A 14,811-nucleotide genomic window follows, 5' to 3' on the forward strand; every position below is an offset into this window, starting at 1 on the left:
CCCCTCCCTAGATCTATATGCCCCCAGCCCCCCACCAGATCTGTATGGTCCAGCCCCCTCACCAGAACTGTATTCCCCCAGTCCCCCCTCACGAGATCTGTATGCCTCCCGACCCTTCAACAGATCTGTATGCCCGATGCCCCCTCATCAGATCTGTATGCCTGCAGCCCACCCACCAGATCTGTATGCCACCAGCCCCCCTCACCAGAACTGTATGCCTCCAGCCCCCCACCATAACTGTATTCCCCCAGCCCCCTCACCAGATTTGTATTCTTTCAGCCCTCCCACCAGATCGGTATGCCCCAGCCCTCCTTACTAGAACTGTATGCCCCCAGTCCCCCCTCACTAGATCTGTATGCCCAAGCCTCCCTTACCAGAACTGTATGCCCCCAGTCACCCACAAGAACTGTATGCCCCCAGCCCCCCTCACCAGCTCTGTATGCCTCCAGCTCCCGTCAACAGAACTGTATGCCCCAACCCCCCTCACTAGAACTGTATGCCCCAAGCCCCCTCACCTGATCTGTGTGCCCCCAGCCCCCTCACCAGATTTGTATTCTTCCAGCCCTCCCACCAGATTGGTATGCCCCCAGACCTCCTTACTAGAACTGTATTCCCCCAGTCCTCCCTCACTAGATCTGTATGCCCAAGCCCCCCTTACCAGAACTGTATGCTCCAAGTCGCCCACAAGATCTGTATGGCCCCACCACCCCTCACCAGAATTGTATGCCCCAGCCCCCCACCAGATCTGTATGGCCCAGCCCCCTCACCAGAGCTGTATGCCTCCGGCCCCCCTCACTAGAATAGTATGTTCCCAGTCCCCCCTCACCAGATCTGTATTCCCCCAGTCCCCCCTCACAAGATCTGTATGCCTCCAGACCCCTCAACAGATCTGTATGCCCGATGCCCCCTCATCAGATCTGTATGCCTGCAGCCCGCCCACCAGATCTGTATGCCACCAGCCCCCCTCACCAGAACTGTATGCCTCCAGCCCCCCACCATAACTGTATTCCCCCAGCCCCCTCACCAGATTTGTATTCTTTCAGCCCTCCCACCAGATCGGTATGCCCCCAGCCCTCCTTACCAGAACTGTATGCCCCCAGTCGCCCACCAGAACTGTATGCCCCCAGCCCCCCTCACCAGCTCTGTATGCCTCCAGCTTCCGTCAACAGAACTGTATGCCCCAACCCCCCTCACTAGAACTGTATGCCCCAAGCCCCGTCACCTGATCTGTGTGCCCCCAGCCCCCTCAGCAGATTTGTATTCTTCCAGCCCTCCCACCAGATCGGTATGCCCCTAGCCCTCCTTACTAGAACTGTATGCCCCCAGTCCCCCCTCACTAGATCTGTATGCCCCAGCACCTCCACCAGATTTGTATGCCCTAACCCCCCTCACCAGATTTGTATGGCCCCAGCACCCCTCACCAGATTTGTAAGCCCCAGGCCCCCACCAGATCTGCATGGCACAGCCCCCTCACCAGAGCTGTATGCCTCCAGCCCCCCTCACTAGAATGGTATGCTCCCAGTCCCCCCTCACCAGATCTGTATTCCCCCAGTCCCCCCTCACCAGATCTGTATGCCTCCAGACCCCTCAACAGATCTGTATGCCCGATGCCCCCTCATCAGATCTGTATGCCTGCAGCCCGCCCACCAGATCTGTATGCCCCCAGTCCCCCCTCATCAGATCTGTATGCCTGCAGCCCCCCCACCAGATCTGTATGCCTCCAGCCCCCCTCACTAAACCTGTATGTGTGACGCCCTGGGCAAGCCAGGGGTCACAGGTCACAACACCACCACACCCCACACTCCAGGTAGGCACATCACAGCTAAACTACAAATCCTTGTTGCCTTCCTCCAGAGGCTGATGATTCACACCAGGGGGTGGGCCAGGCGGTTGGCTCCGCCCACCGAGGAGATCACAGTTCTGGAGGTGGGAGAAACCAGGCAGTCTAGTCAGGGAGGAGGAAGTGGAAGGAGTGGAGGAGTAGTCTAGACAGGGCTAGAGTAAACAGCTAAGTGAAAGTGAAGGAAGAAAAGCAGTAAAGGAGGAAAGCAAGTGAGGTGACAGTAAAGAAAGAAAGCCTGAAGGGTCCAGCTTTGTGTAGGGCCAGATCAGCAAGGTCAGCGACGGCGGTGACTGTCTGGAGGGGGACTGTTTGGAAGTTCCTGGAAGGACCCCGTTGGCTGTGTGCCCGGTGGTCTGGAGCAGTGTTCCGAAGGACAGTCAGCACCAGGGCAGGGGCCTCTCGGACCCCGGCAAGGCTAGGAATCGCCAAATTTGCCGAATCCGTCAGTGAAGGGGACGTAGATCCCCCAACAACCAAGTCCCGATTGAAGGCAACAGCCCAACCCGAATCGGAGAGACACCGCCACCGCCACGGCACCAGTTTCTCAGGGCCAGCACCTGCGGGCAAAGTGTAGAGCTCCTCCGGCCCAGATTGTAGTCGGGGAGCGGGTAACCGGAGGGAATCCACCGCTACCACAAGTCAACCATAGGTGCAAGGAAGAGTGACATCACCGTCACCTACCGGGAGTGCAGGTGCAGCCGTCTGTGGGACCGTCCTACCAGCCGTTTGGTTTACCGTACAAACTGTGTCCACGTCTCAGGCTGAGTGAGTACCACAGTGCCGCAAGGCACAGCGCTGCCCCCGCGTCCCTGCGCCCATCAGGTCCCGCACCTCACAACCCATCACCGGGCCCCGGGATCACCAACCCCTGCCCACGGAGGGGCAACACAACACCTGGCTGCTCCGCATCATCATCCCCGGGATCCCCGTATTGAGCAGCGGTGGTGAAATCACCACAACCGTGGGTGGCGTCACGGACAATAATCATCCCCACACCAAACAACTCCCTTTCACTCACGGGCGAGGGGTGCCGCTCGAGAAACCCCCGGGATCCGGCCTACGGCTCGAGCCACCACTGAGCAGCGGCCGCCGGACCCGAGCAGAAGGGGGTGAGCGTAGTGTGCTGACACCCTCCTCCCCGCCCGCGACATATGCCCCCAGTCTCCTCCTCACCAGTTCTGTATGCCCCCAGCACCCCCACCAGATCTGTATGCCTCCAGCCCCTTCTCTTCAGAACTGTATTCCCACAACTCCCCTCACCAGATGGGTATACCCCCAGCCCCCCTCACCAGAACCATATGCCGCAGTCCCCCCTCACTAGATCTGTATGCCCCCAGACCCCTCACCAGATCTGTATGCCCGAGCCCCCCTCACCAGATCTGTATGTCTGCAGCCCCCTTCACCAGATCTGTATACCCCCAGCCCTCCCTCACTAGATCTGTATGCCCCCAGTCTCCCCTTCACCAGTTCTGTATGCCCCCAGCTCCCCCACCAGATTTGTATACCTCCAACCCCTCCTCACCAGAACTGTATTCCCACAACTTCCCTCACAAGATGTGTATGCCCCCAGCCCCCTCACCTGATCTGTGTGCCCCCAGCCCCCTCACAGCTCTCCCACCCGATCGGTATGCCCCCAGTCCTCCTTACTAGAACTGTATGCCCCTGGTCCCCCCTCACCAAATCTGTATGCCCCCAGCTCCCCTCACCAGAACTGTATTCCCCAGCCCGATCACCAGAACTGTATGCCCCCAGCCCCCCTCACCAGCTCTGTATGCCTCCAGCTCCCGTCAACAGAACTGTATGCCCCAACCCCCCTCACTAGAACTGTATGCCCCAAGCCCCCTCACCTGATCTGTGTGCCCCCAGCCCCCTCACCAGATTTGTATTCTTCCAGCCCTCCCACCAGATCGGTATGCCCCCAGCTCTCCTCACTAGATCTGTATGCCCAAGCCCACCTTACCAGAACTGTATGCTCCCAGTCGCCCACAAGATCTGTATGCCCTCAGCCCCACCACCATATTTGTATGCCCCATCCTTCCTCACCAGATCTGTTTGCCCCCAGCCCCCCTCACCAGAACTGTATGCCCCCAGCCCCCCACCAGATCTGTATGCCCTAGCCCCCCTCACCAAATCTGTATGCCCCCAGCACCCCCACCAGATTTGTATGCCCTAAGCCCCCTCACCAGATTTGTATGGCCCCAGCACCCCTCACCAGAATTGTATGCCCCAGCCCCCCACTAGATCTGTATGCCCCCAGCCCCCACCAGATCTGTATGGCCCAGCCCCCTCACCAGGGCTGTATGCTTCCAGCCCCCCTCACTAGAATGGTATGCTCCTAGTCCCCCCTCACCAGATCTGTATTCCCCCAGTCCCCCCTCACCAGATCTGTATGCCTCCAGATCCCCCAACAGATCTGTATGCTCGATGCCCCCTCATCAGATCTGTATGCCTGCAGCCCGCCCACCAGATCTGTATGCCAACAGCCCCCCTCACTAGAACTGTTTGCCCCCAGTCTCCTCTTCACCAGTTCTGTATGCCCCCAGCACCCCCACCAGATCTGTATGCCTCCAGCCTTTCCTCAAAAGAACTGTATTCCCACAACTCCCCTCACCAGTTGTGTATTCCCCCAGCCCCCCTCACCAGAATTATATGCCCCCAGTCACCCCTCACCAGATCTGTATGCCCCCAGACCCCTCACCAGATCTGTATGCCCGAGCCACCCTCACCAGATCTGCATGTCTGTAGCCCCCCCACCAGATCTGTATGCCCCCAGCCCTCCCTCACTAGATCTGTATGCCCCCAGTCTCCCCTTCACCAGTTCTGTATGCCCCCAGCACCCCCACCAGATCTGTATACCTCCAGCCCCTCCTCACCAGAACTGTATTCCCACAACTTCCCTCACCAGATGTGTATGCCCCCAGCCCCCCTCACCAGAACTATATGCCTCCAGCCCCCTTCATCATAACTGTATGCCCCCAGCCCCCTCACCTGATCTGTGTGCCCCCAGCCACCTCACAGCTCTCCCACCAAATCGGTATGCCCCCAGTCCTCCTTACTAGAACTGTATGTTCCTGGTCCCCCCTCACCAAATCTGTATGCCCCCAGCTCCCCTCACCAGAACTGTATTCCCAAGCCCCCTCACCAAAACTGTATGCCCCCAGCCCCCCTCACCAGCTCTGTATGCCTCCAGCTCCCGTCAATAGAACAGTATGCCCCAACCCCCTCACCAGAACTGTATGCCCCCAGCCCCCCTCACCAGCTCTGTATGCCTCCAGCTCCCGTCAACAGAACTGTATGCCCCAACACCCCTCACTAGAACTGTATGCCCCAAGCCCCTCACCTGATCTGTGTGCCCCCAGCCCCTTCACCAGATTTGTATTCTTCCAGCCCTCCCACCAGATCGGTATGCCCCCAGCCTTCCTTACTAGAACTGTATGCCCCCAGTTCCCCCTCACTAGATCTGTATGCCCAAGCCCCCCTTACCAGAACTGTATGCCCCCAGTCGCCCACAAGATCTGTATGCCCTCAGCCCCACCACCATATTTGTATGCCCCATCCTCCCTCACCAGATCTGTTTGCCCCCAGCCCCCCTCACCAGAACTGTATGCTCCCAGCCCCCCACCAGATCTGTATGCCCTAGCCCCCCTCACCAGATCTGTATACTCCAGCACCCCCACCAGATTTTTATGCCCTAAGCCCCCTCACCAAATTTGTATGGCCCACCACCCCTCACCAGAATTGTATGCCCCAGCTCCCCACCAGATCTGTATGGCCCAGCCCCCTCACCAGAGCTGTATGCCTCCAGCCCCCCTCACTAGAATAGCATGCTCCCAGTCCCCCCTCACCAGATGTTTTCCCCCAGTCCCCCCTCACCAGATCTGTATGCCTCCAGACCCCTCAACAGATCTGTATGCCCGATGCCCCCTCATCAGATCTGTATGCCTGCAGCCCGCCCACCAGATCTGTATGCCACCAGCCCCCCTCACTAGAACTGTTTGCCCCCAGTCTCCTCTTCACCAGTTCTGTATGCCCCCAGCACCCCCACCAGATCTGTATGGCTCCAGCCCTTCCTCACCAGAACTGTATTCCCACAATTCCCCTCACCAGATGTGTATGCCTCCAGCCCCCTTCATCATAACTGTATGCCCCCAGCCCCCTCACCTGATCTGGGTGCCCCCAGCCCCCTCACCAGATTTGTATTCTTACAGCTCTCCCACCAGATCGGAATGCCACCAGCCCTCCTTACTAGAACTGTATGCCCCTTGTCCCCCCTCACCAAATCTGTATGTTCCTAGCTCCCCTCACCAAAACTGTATTCCCCAGCCCCCCTCACCAGAACTGTATTCCTCCAGCCCCCCTCACCATAACTGTATGCCTCCCAGCCCCCCTCACCAGCTCTGTATGCCTCCAGCTCCCCTCTACAGAACTGTATACCCAGCCCCCCCTCACTAGAACTGTATACCCCCAGCCCCCTCACCTGATCTGTGTGCCCCCAGCCCCCTCACCAGATTTTTATTCTTCCAGCTCTCCCACCAGATCGGTATGCCCCCAGCCCTCCTTAGTAGAACTGTATGCCCCCGGTCCCCCCTCACTAGATCTGTATGCCCCAGCCCCCCTCACCAGAACTGTATGCCGCCAGTCGCCCCACAAGATCTGTATGCCCCCAGCCCCACCACCATATTTGTATGCCCCATCCCCCCTCACCAGATCTGTTTGCCCCCAGTCCCCCTCACCAGAACTGTATGCCCACAGCCCCCCACCAGATCTGTATGCCCTAGCCCTCCTCACCAGATCTGTATGCCCCCAGCACCCCCACCAGATTTGTATGCCCTCAGCCCCCCTCACCAGATTTGTATGGCCCCAGCACTCCTCACCTGAATTGTATGCCCCAGCCCCCCCCACCAGATCTGTATGCCCCCAGCACCCCCACCAGATCTGTATGGCCCAGCCCCCTCACCAGAGCTGTATGCCTCCAGCCCCCCCCCTCACCTGAACTTTATGTCCCCAGCTTCTCTCACCAGAACTGTATGCCCCCAGCCCTCCCCACCCACAAGATCTCTATGCCCCCAGCCCCTCCACGAGATCTGTATGCTCAAGCCCCCTTCACCAGATCTGTATGCCCCAAGCCCCACTCTCCAGAACTGTATGCCCCCAGCCCCCTTCACCAGAATTGTATTCCCCAGCCCCCCCATTAGATTTGTATGCCCCCAGCCTCCCCACCAGATCTGTATACCCCAGCCCCCTCACCAAAGCTGTATGCCTCCAGCCCCCTCCTCATCTGATCTGTTCGCCTCCAGCCCCCCAACAAATTTATATGCCCCCAGCCCCACTCACCACTGCTGCTGTGAGCACCACTAAGCATAGACAGATGTTCATTTCAACGCACTCCCGATGCGATAGCATCGGGCCTATTTCTAGTAGTACATAAACTTCTGTACTCTACATGCAGACAAAACTCCATTTTATACAGTACTATGTAAACACAGCACTATAATATATGCTATGTTATGCTGCATACATCACTTAGTACACATTATAACTGTTGTACACGCTGTTGGAGGCTGTGACTGTGTATATACATTAGAAGAAGTTGCAAGCGTTGTACTGTATATACATTTTATGGAAGGTGGAAAATCCTGTATATATATTTTACTAGCTGTACTACCCGGCTTCGCCCGGGTTAATAACTGCTGTTAACAAAATAGAATGTATTAACATTCCCGAGATAGAATGTATAAATAGAATATATTAACGCCCGGGATAGTAACTGTCTCTCTGTTTCTCTCCCATTCTTAGTCCGTCTCCCCCTCTGTATATATCTCTCTGTCTCTCTCTCTCTATCTTTGTCTGTCTGTCTGTCTCTTTCCCTGTCTCTCTCTCTATCTCTTTGTCTGTCTGTCTCTTTCACTGTCTGTCTCTGGCTGTCTCTGTCTCTTTCTCCGTCTGTCTCAATCTCTTTCCCTGTCTGTCTGTCTATCTCTTTCCTTGTCTGTCTATCTATCTCTGTCACTTTCCCTGTCTGTCTCTTTCCTTCTCTTTCTCTGTCTGTCTCTTTCCCTCTCTTTCCCTGTCTGTCTGTTTCCCTGTGTCTGTCTGCCTCTTTGTCTGTGTCTGTCTCTTTACCTGTCTGTGTCTGTCTCTTAACCTGTCTCTCTTTCCCTCTCTTTCCCTGTCTGTCTCTTTCCCTGTCAGTCTGTCTCTAGTCTGTGTCTGTCTCTTGGTGTCTGTCTCTTACCCTGTCCCACCCGGCCAGAATCCTACTCCACACTGATGAGGGGCAATACCCCAAAACGGCTGTCTGTGGATGGATACCTGGCCTTGGTATTTCCCTTGTCATATCTTTAAACTTGTCAAATAGTTGGATATTGACTAAAAGGGCCACTTAATATGGTGGTTATGGTGGTCTCCTAAAAACAGTCACCCCTTGGCTGGGCTCTTCCTGGAGGGATATCTGGCTGGTTTCTGTGTTGAGACTCTTAACAGAGGCTCCACGGACCTTTTTGATTTGCATATTTCCCAGGGGGCAATGTACCTAGGATTTCACTGTCTTGAGCGCCCTCGCTGGCTGCCGGCAGTGTTTTCTCTGGCTGGTCTCCCTGAGATCAGTGATTGTTTTGTTTTGTTGGTCTACTAGGCATTGCTCCCACCCAGCCAGAATCCTACTCCAATAACGAATAACGTTTGGAACACCATTCTAAGTCTGAACTGGGTGCAAAAAACCTAAAAAAACATCACTATGGGGAGATAAGGTATGCACACCAGTGACTATGTAAGGGGAATACATGGAATAGCAGAAACTGCTGTGTGAATACTGACTTGAAAAATCCAATAGCTACATGTAAGAGTGAAAATGTGAAAAATGGAATCTGCATTACTGCCATGAACATATGAATCAAGAGAAATTTAGCTACTGAATTGATCAATGCAATAGAGCCCCAACACTACGCCAAAGTATTTCTCTACGTTGGGGTCCCTAGCTTGTGTGTGTCCTCTCATGCAGTTAAAAAACTTACCGTGTATGGGAAGCTGAGACCCTGGCTATTTATGCGTATTATATGGATTGGCAATAGGTGTGGTGGGGAGGGTTCACAAACGAAAAACTACTAACAATAACGAATAACGTTTGGAACACCATTCTAAGTCTGAACTGGGTGCAAAAAACCTAAAAAAACATCACTATGGGGAGATAAGGTATGCACACCAGTGACTATGTAAGGGGAATACATGGAATAGCAGAAACTGCTGTGTGAATACTGACTTGAAAAATCCAATAGCTACATGTAAGAGTGAAAATGTGAAAAATGGAATCTGCATTACTGCCATGAACATATGAATCAAGAGAAATTTAGCTACTGAATTGATCAATGCAATAGAGCCCCAACACTACGCCAAAGTATTTCTCTACGTTGGGGTCCCTAGCTTGTGTGTGTCCTCTCATGCAGTTAAAAAACTTACCGTGTATGGGAAGCTGAGACCCTGGCTATTTATGCGTATTATATGGATTGGCAATAGGTGTGGTGGGGAGGGTTCACAAACGAAAAACTACTAACAATAACGAATAACGTTTGGAACACCATTCTAAGTCTGAACTGGGTGCAAAAAACCTAAAAAAACATCACTATGGGGAGATAAGGTATGCACACCAGTGACTATGTAAGGGGAATACATGGAATAGCAGAAACTGCTGTGTGAATACTGACTTGAAAAATCCAATAGCTACATGTAAGAGTGAAAATGTGAAAAATGGAATCTGCATTACTGCCATGAACATATGAATCAAGAGAAATTTAGCTACTGAATTGATCAATGCAATAGAGCCCCAACACTACGCCAAAGTATTTCTCTACGTTGGGGTCCCTAGCTTGTGTGTGTCCTCTCATGCAGTTAAAAAACTTACCGTGTATGGGAAGCTGAGACCCTGGCTATTTATGCGTATTATATGGATTGGCAATAGGTGTGGTGGGGAGGGTTCACAAACGAAAAACTACTAACAATAACGAATAACATTTGGAACACCATTCTAAGTCTGAACTGGGTGCAAAAAACCTAAAAAAACATCACTATGGGGAGATAAGGTATGCACACCAGTGACTATGTAAGGGGAATACATGGAATAGCAGAAACTGCTGTGTGAATACTGACTTGAAAAATCCAATAGCTACATGTAAGAGTGAAAATGTGAAAAATGGAATCTGCATTACTGCCATGAACATATGAATCAAGAGAAATTTAGCTACTGAATTGATCAATGCAATAGAGCCCCAACACTACGCCAAAGTATTTCTCTACGTTGGGGTCCCTAGCTTGTGTGTGTCCTCTCATGCAGTTAAAAAACTTACCGTGTATGGGAAGCTGAGACCCTGGCTATTTATGCGTATTATATGGATTGGCAATAGGTGTGGTGGGGAGGGTTCACAAACGAAAAACTACTAACAATAACGAATAACGTTTGGAACACCATTCTAAGTCTGAACTGGGTGCAAAAAACCTAAAAAAACATCACTATGGGGAGATAAGGTATGCACACCAGTGACTATGTAAGGGGAATACATGGAATAGCAGAAACTGCTGTGTGAATACTGACTTGAAAAATCCAATAGCTACATGTAAGAGTGAAAATGTGAAAAATGGAATCTGCATTACTGCCATGAACATATGAATCAAGAGAAATTTAGCTACTGAATTGATCAATGCAATAGAGCCCCAACACTACGCCAAAGTATTTCTCTACGTTGGGGTCCCTAGCTTGTGTGTGTCCTCTCATGCAGTTAAAAAACTTACCGTGTATGGGAAGCTGAGACCCTGGCTATTTATGCGTATTATATGGATTGGCAATAGGTGTGGTGGGGAGGGTTCACAAACGAAAAACTACTAACAATAACGAATAACGTTTGGAACACCATTCTAAGTCTGAACTGGGTGCAAAAAACCTAAAAAAACATCACTATGGGGAGATAAGGTATGCACACCAGTGACTATGTAAGGGGAATACATGGAATAGCAGAAACTGCTGTGTGAATACTGACTTGAAAAATCCAATAGCTACATGTAAGAGTGAAAATGTGAAAAATGGAATCTGCATTACTGCCATGAACATATGAATCAAGAGAAATTTAGCTACTGAATTGATCAATGCAATAGAGCCCCAACACTACGCCAAAGTATTTCTCTACGTTGGGGTCCCTAGCTTGTGTGTGTCCTCTCATGCAGTTAAAAAACTTACCGTGTATGGGAAGCTGAGACCCTGGCTATTTATGCGTATTATATGGATTGGCAATAGGTGTGGTGGGGAGGGTTCACAAACGAAAAACTACTAACAATAACGAATAACGTTTGGAACACCATTCTAAGTCTGAACTGGGTGCAAAAAACCTAAAAAAACATCACTATGGGGAGATAAGGTATGCACACCAGTGACTATGTAAGGGGAATACATGGAATAGCAGAAACTGCTGTGTGAATACTGACTTGAAAAATCCAATAGCTACATGTAAGAGTGAAAATGTGAAAAATGGAATCTGCATTACTGCCATGAACATATGAATCAAGAGAAATTTAGCTACTGAATTGATCAATGCAATAGAGCCCCAACACTACGCCAAAGTATTTCTCTACGTTGGGGTCCCTAGCTTGTGTGTGTCCTCTCATGCAGTTAAAAAACTTACCGTGTATGGGAAGCTGAGACCCTGGCTATTTATGCGTATTATATGGATTGGCAATAGGTGTGGTGGGGAGGGTTCACAAACGAAAAACTACTAACAATAACGAATAACGTTTGGAACACCATTCTAAGTCTGAACTGGGTGCAAAAAACCTAAAAAAACATCACTATGGGGAGATAAGGTATGCACACCAGTGACTATGTAAGGGGAATACATGGAATAGCAGAAACTGCTGTGTGAATACTGACTTGAAAAATCCAATAGCTACATGTAAGAGTGAAAATGTGAAAAATGGAATCTGCATTACTGCCATGAACATATGAATCAAGAGAAATTTAGCTACTGAATTGATCAATGCAATAGAGCCCCAACACTACGCCAAAGTATTTCTCTACGTTGGGGTCCCTAGCTTGTGTGTGTCCTCTCATGCAGTTAAAAAACTTACCGTGTATGGGAAGCTGAGACCCAGGCTATATATGCGTATTATATGGATTGGCAATAGGTGTGGTGGGGAGGGTTCACAAACGAAAAACTACTAACAATAACGAATAACGTTTGGAACACCATTCTAAGTCTGAACTGGGTGCAAAAAACCTAAAAAAACATCACTATGGGGAGATAAGGTATGCACACCAGTGACTATGTAAGGGGAATACATGGAATAGCAGAAACTGCTGTGTGAATACTGACTTGAAAAATCCAATAGCTACATGTAAGAGTGAAAATGTGAAAAATGGAATCTGCATTACTGCCATGAACATATGAATCAAGAGAAATTTAGCTACTGAATTGATCAATGCAATAGAGCCCCAACACTACGCCAAAGTATTTCTCTACGTTGGGGTCCCTAGCTTGTGTGTGTCCTCTCATGCAGTTAAAAAACTTACCGTGTATGGGAAGCTGAGACCCTGGCTATTTATGCGTATTATATGGATTGGCAATAGGTGTGGTGGGGAGGGTTCACAAACGAAAAACTACTAACAATAACGAATAACGTTTGGAACACCATTCTAAGTCTGAACTGGGTGCAAAAAACCTAAAAAAACATCACTATGGGGAGATAAGGTATGCACACCAGTGACTATGTAAGGGGAATACATGGAATAGCAGAAACTGCTGTGTGAATACTGACTTGAAAAAGTCGTATTATATGGATTGGCAATAGGTGTGGTGGGGAGGGTTCACAAACGAAAAACTACTAACAATAACGAATAACGTTTGGAACACCATTCTAAGTCTGAACTGGGTGCAAAAAACCTAAAAAAACATCACTATGGGGAGATAAGGTATGCACACCAGTGACTATGTAAGGGGAATACATGGAATAGCAGAAACTGCTGTGTGAATACTGACTTGAAAAATCCAATAGCTACATGTAAGAGTGAAAATGTGAAAAATGGAATCTGCATTACTGCCATGAACATATGAATCAAGAGAAATTTAGCTACTGAATTGATCAATGCAATAGAGCCCCAACACTACGCCAAAGTATTTCTCTACGTTGGGGTCCCTAGCTTGTGTGTGTCCTCTCATGCAGTTAAAAAACTTACCGTGTATGGGAAGCTGAGACCCTGGCTATTTATGCGTATTATATGGATTGGCAATAGGTGTGGTGGGGAGGGTTCACAAACGAAAAACTACTAACAATAACGAATAACGTTTGGAACACCATTCTAAGTCTGAACTGGGTGCAAAAAACCTAAAAAAACATCACTATGGGGAGATAAGGTATGCACACCAGTGACTATGTAAGGGGAATACATGGAATAGCAGAAACTGCTGTGTGAATACTGACTTGAAAAATCCAATAGCTACATGTAAGAGTGAAAATGTGAAAAATGGAATCTGCATTACTGCCATGAACATATGAATCAAGAGAAATTTAGCTACTGAATTGATCAATGCAATAGAGCCCCAACACTACGCCAAAGTATTTCTCTACGTTGGGGTCCCTAGCTTGTGTGTGTCCTCTCATGCAGTTAAATTTCTCTTGATTCATATGTTCATGGCAGTAATGCAGATTCCATTTTTCACATTTTCACTCTTACATGTAGCTATTGGATTTTTCAAGTCAGTATTCACACAGCAGTTTCTGCTATTCCATTTATTCCCCTTACATAGTCACTGGTGTGCATACCTTATCTCCCCATAGTGATGTTTTTTTAGGTTTTTTGCACCCAGTTCAGACTTAGAATGGTGTTCCAAACGTTATTCGTTATTGTTAGTAGTTTTTCGTTTGTGAACCCTCCCCACCACACCTATTGCCAATCCATATAATACGCATAAATAGCCAGGGTCTCAGCTTCCCATACACGGTAAGTTTTTTAACTGCATGAGAGGACACACACAAGCTAGGGACCCCAACGTAGAGAAATACTTTGGCGTAGTGTTGGGGCTCTATTGCATTGATCAATTCAGTAGCTAAATTTCTCTTGATTCATATGTTCATGGCAGTAATGCAGATTCCATTTTTCACATTTTCACTCTTACATGTAGCTATTGGATTTTTCAAGTCAGTATTCACACAGCAGTTTCTGCTATTCCATGTATTCCCCTTACATAGTCACTGGTGTGCATACCTTATCTCCCCATAGTGATGTTTTTTTAGGTTTTTTGCACCCAGTTCAGACTTAGAATGGTGTTCCAAACGTTATTCGTTATTGTTAGTAGTTTTTCGTTTGTGAACCCTCCCCACCACACCTATTGCCAATCCATATAATACGCATAAATAGCCAGGGTCTCAGCTTCCCATACACGGTAAGTTTTTTAACTGCATGAGAGGACACACACAAGCTAGGGACCCCAACGTAGAGAAATACTTTGGCGTAGTGTTGGGGCTCTATTGCATTGATCAATTCAGTAGCTAAATTTCTCTTGATTCATATGTTCATGGCAGTAATGCAGATTCCATTTTTCACATTTTCACTCTTACATGTAGCTATTGGATTTTTCAAGTCAGTATTCACACAGCAGTTTCTGCTATTCCATGTATTCCCCTTACATAGTCACTGGTGTGCATACCTTATCTCCCCATAGTGATGTTTTTTTAGGTTTTTTGCACCCAGTTCAGACTTAGAATGGTGTTCCAAACGTTATTCGTTATTGTTAGTAGTTTTTCGTTTGTGAACCCTCCCCACCACACCTATTGCCAATCCATATAATACGCATAAATAGCCAGGGTCTCAGCTTCCCATACACGGTAAGTTTTTTAACTGCATGAGAGGACACACACAAGCTAGGGACCCCAACGTAGAGAAATACTTTGGCGTAGTGTTGGGGCTCTATTGCATTGATCAATTCAGTAGC

The sequence above is a fragment of the Anomaloglossus baeobatrachus genome, chromosome 5, assembly GCF_048569485.1.
Source record: "Anomaloglossus baeobatrachus isolate aAnoBae1 chromosome 5, aAnoBae1.hap1, whole genome shotgun sequence".
Lineage (NCBI taxonomy): Eukaryota > Metazoa > Chordata > Amphibia > Anura > Aromobatidae > Anomaloglossus > Anomaloglossus baeobatrachus.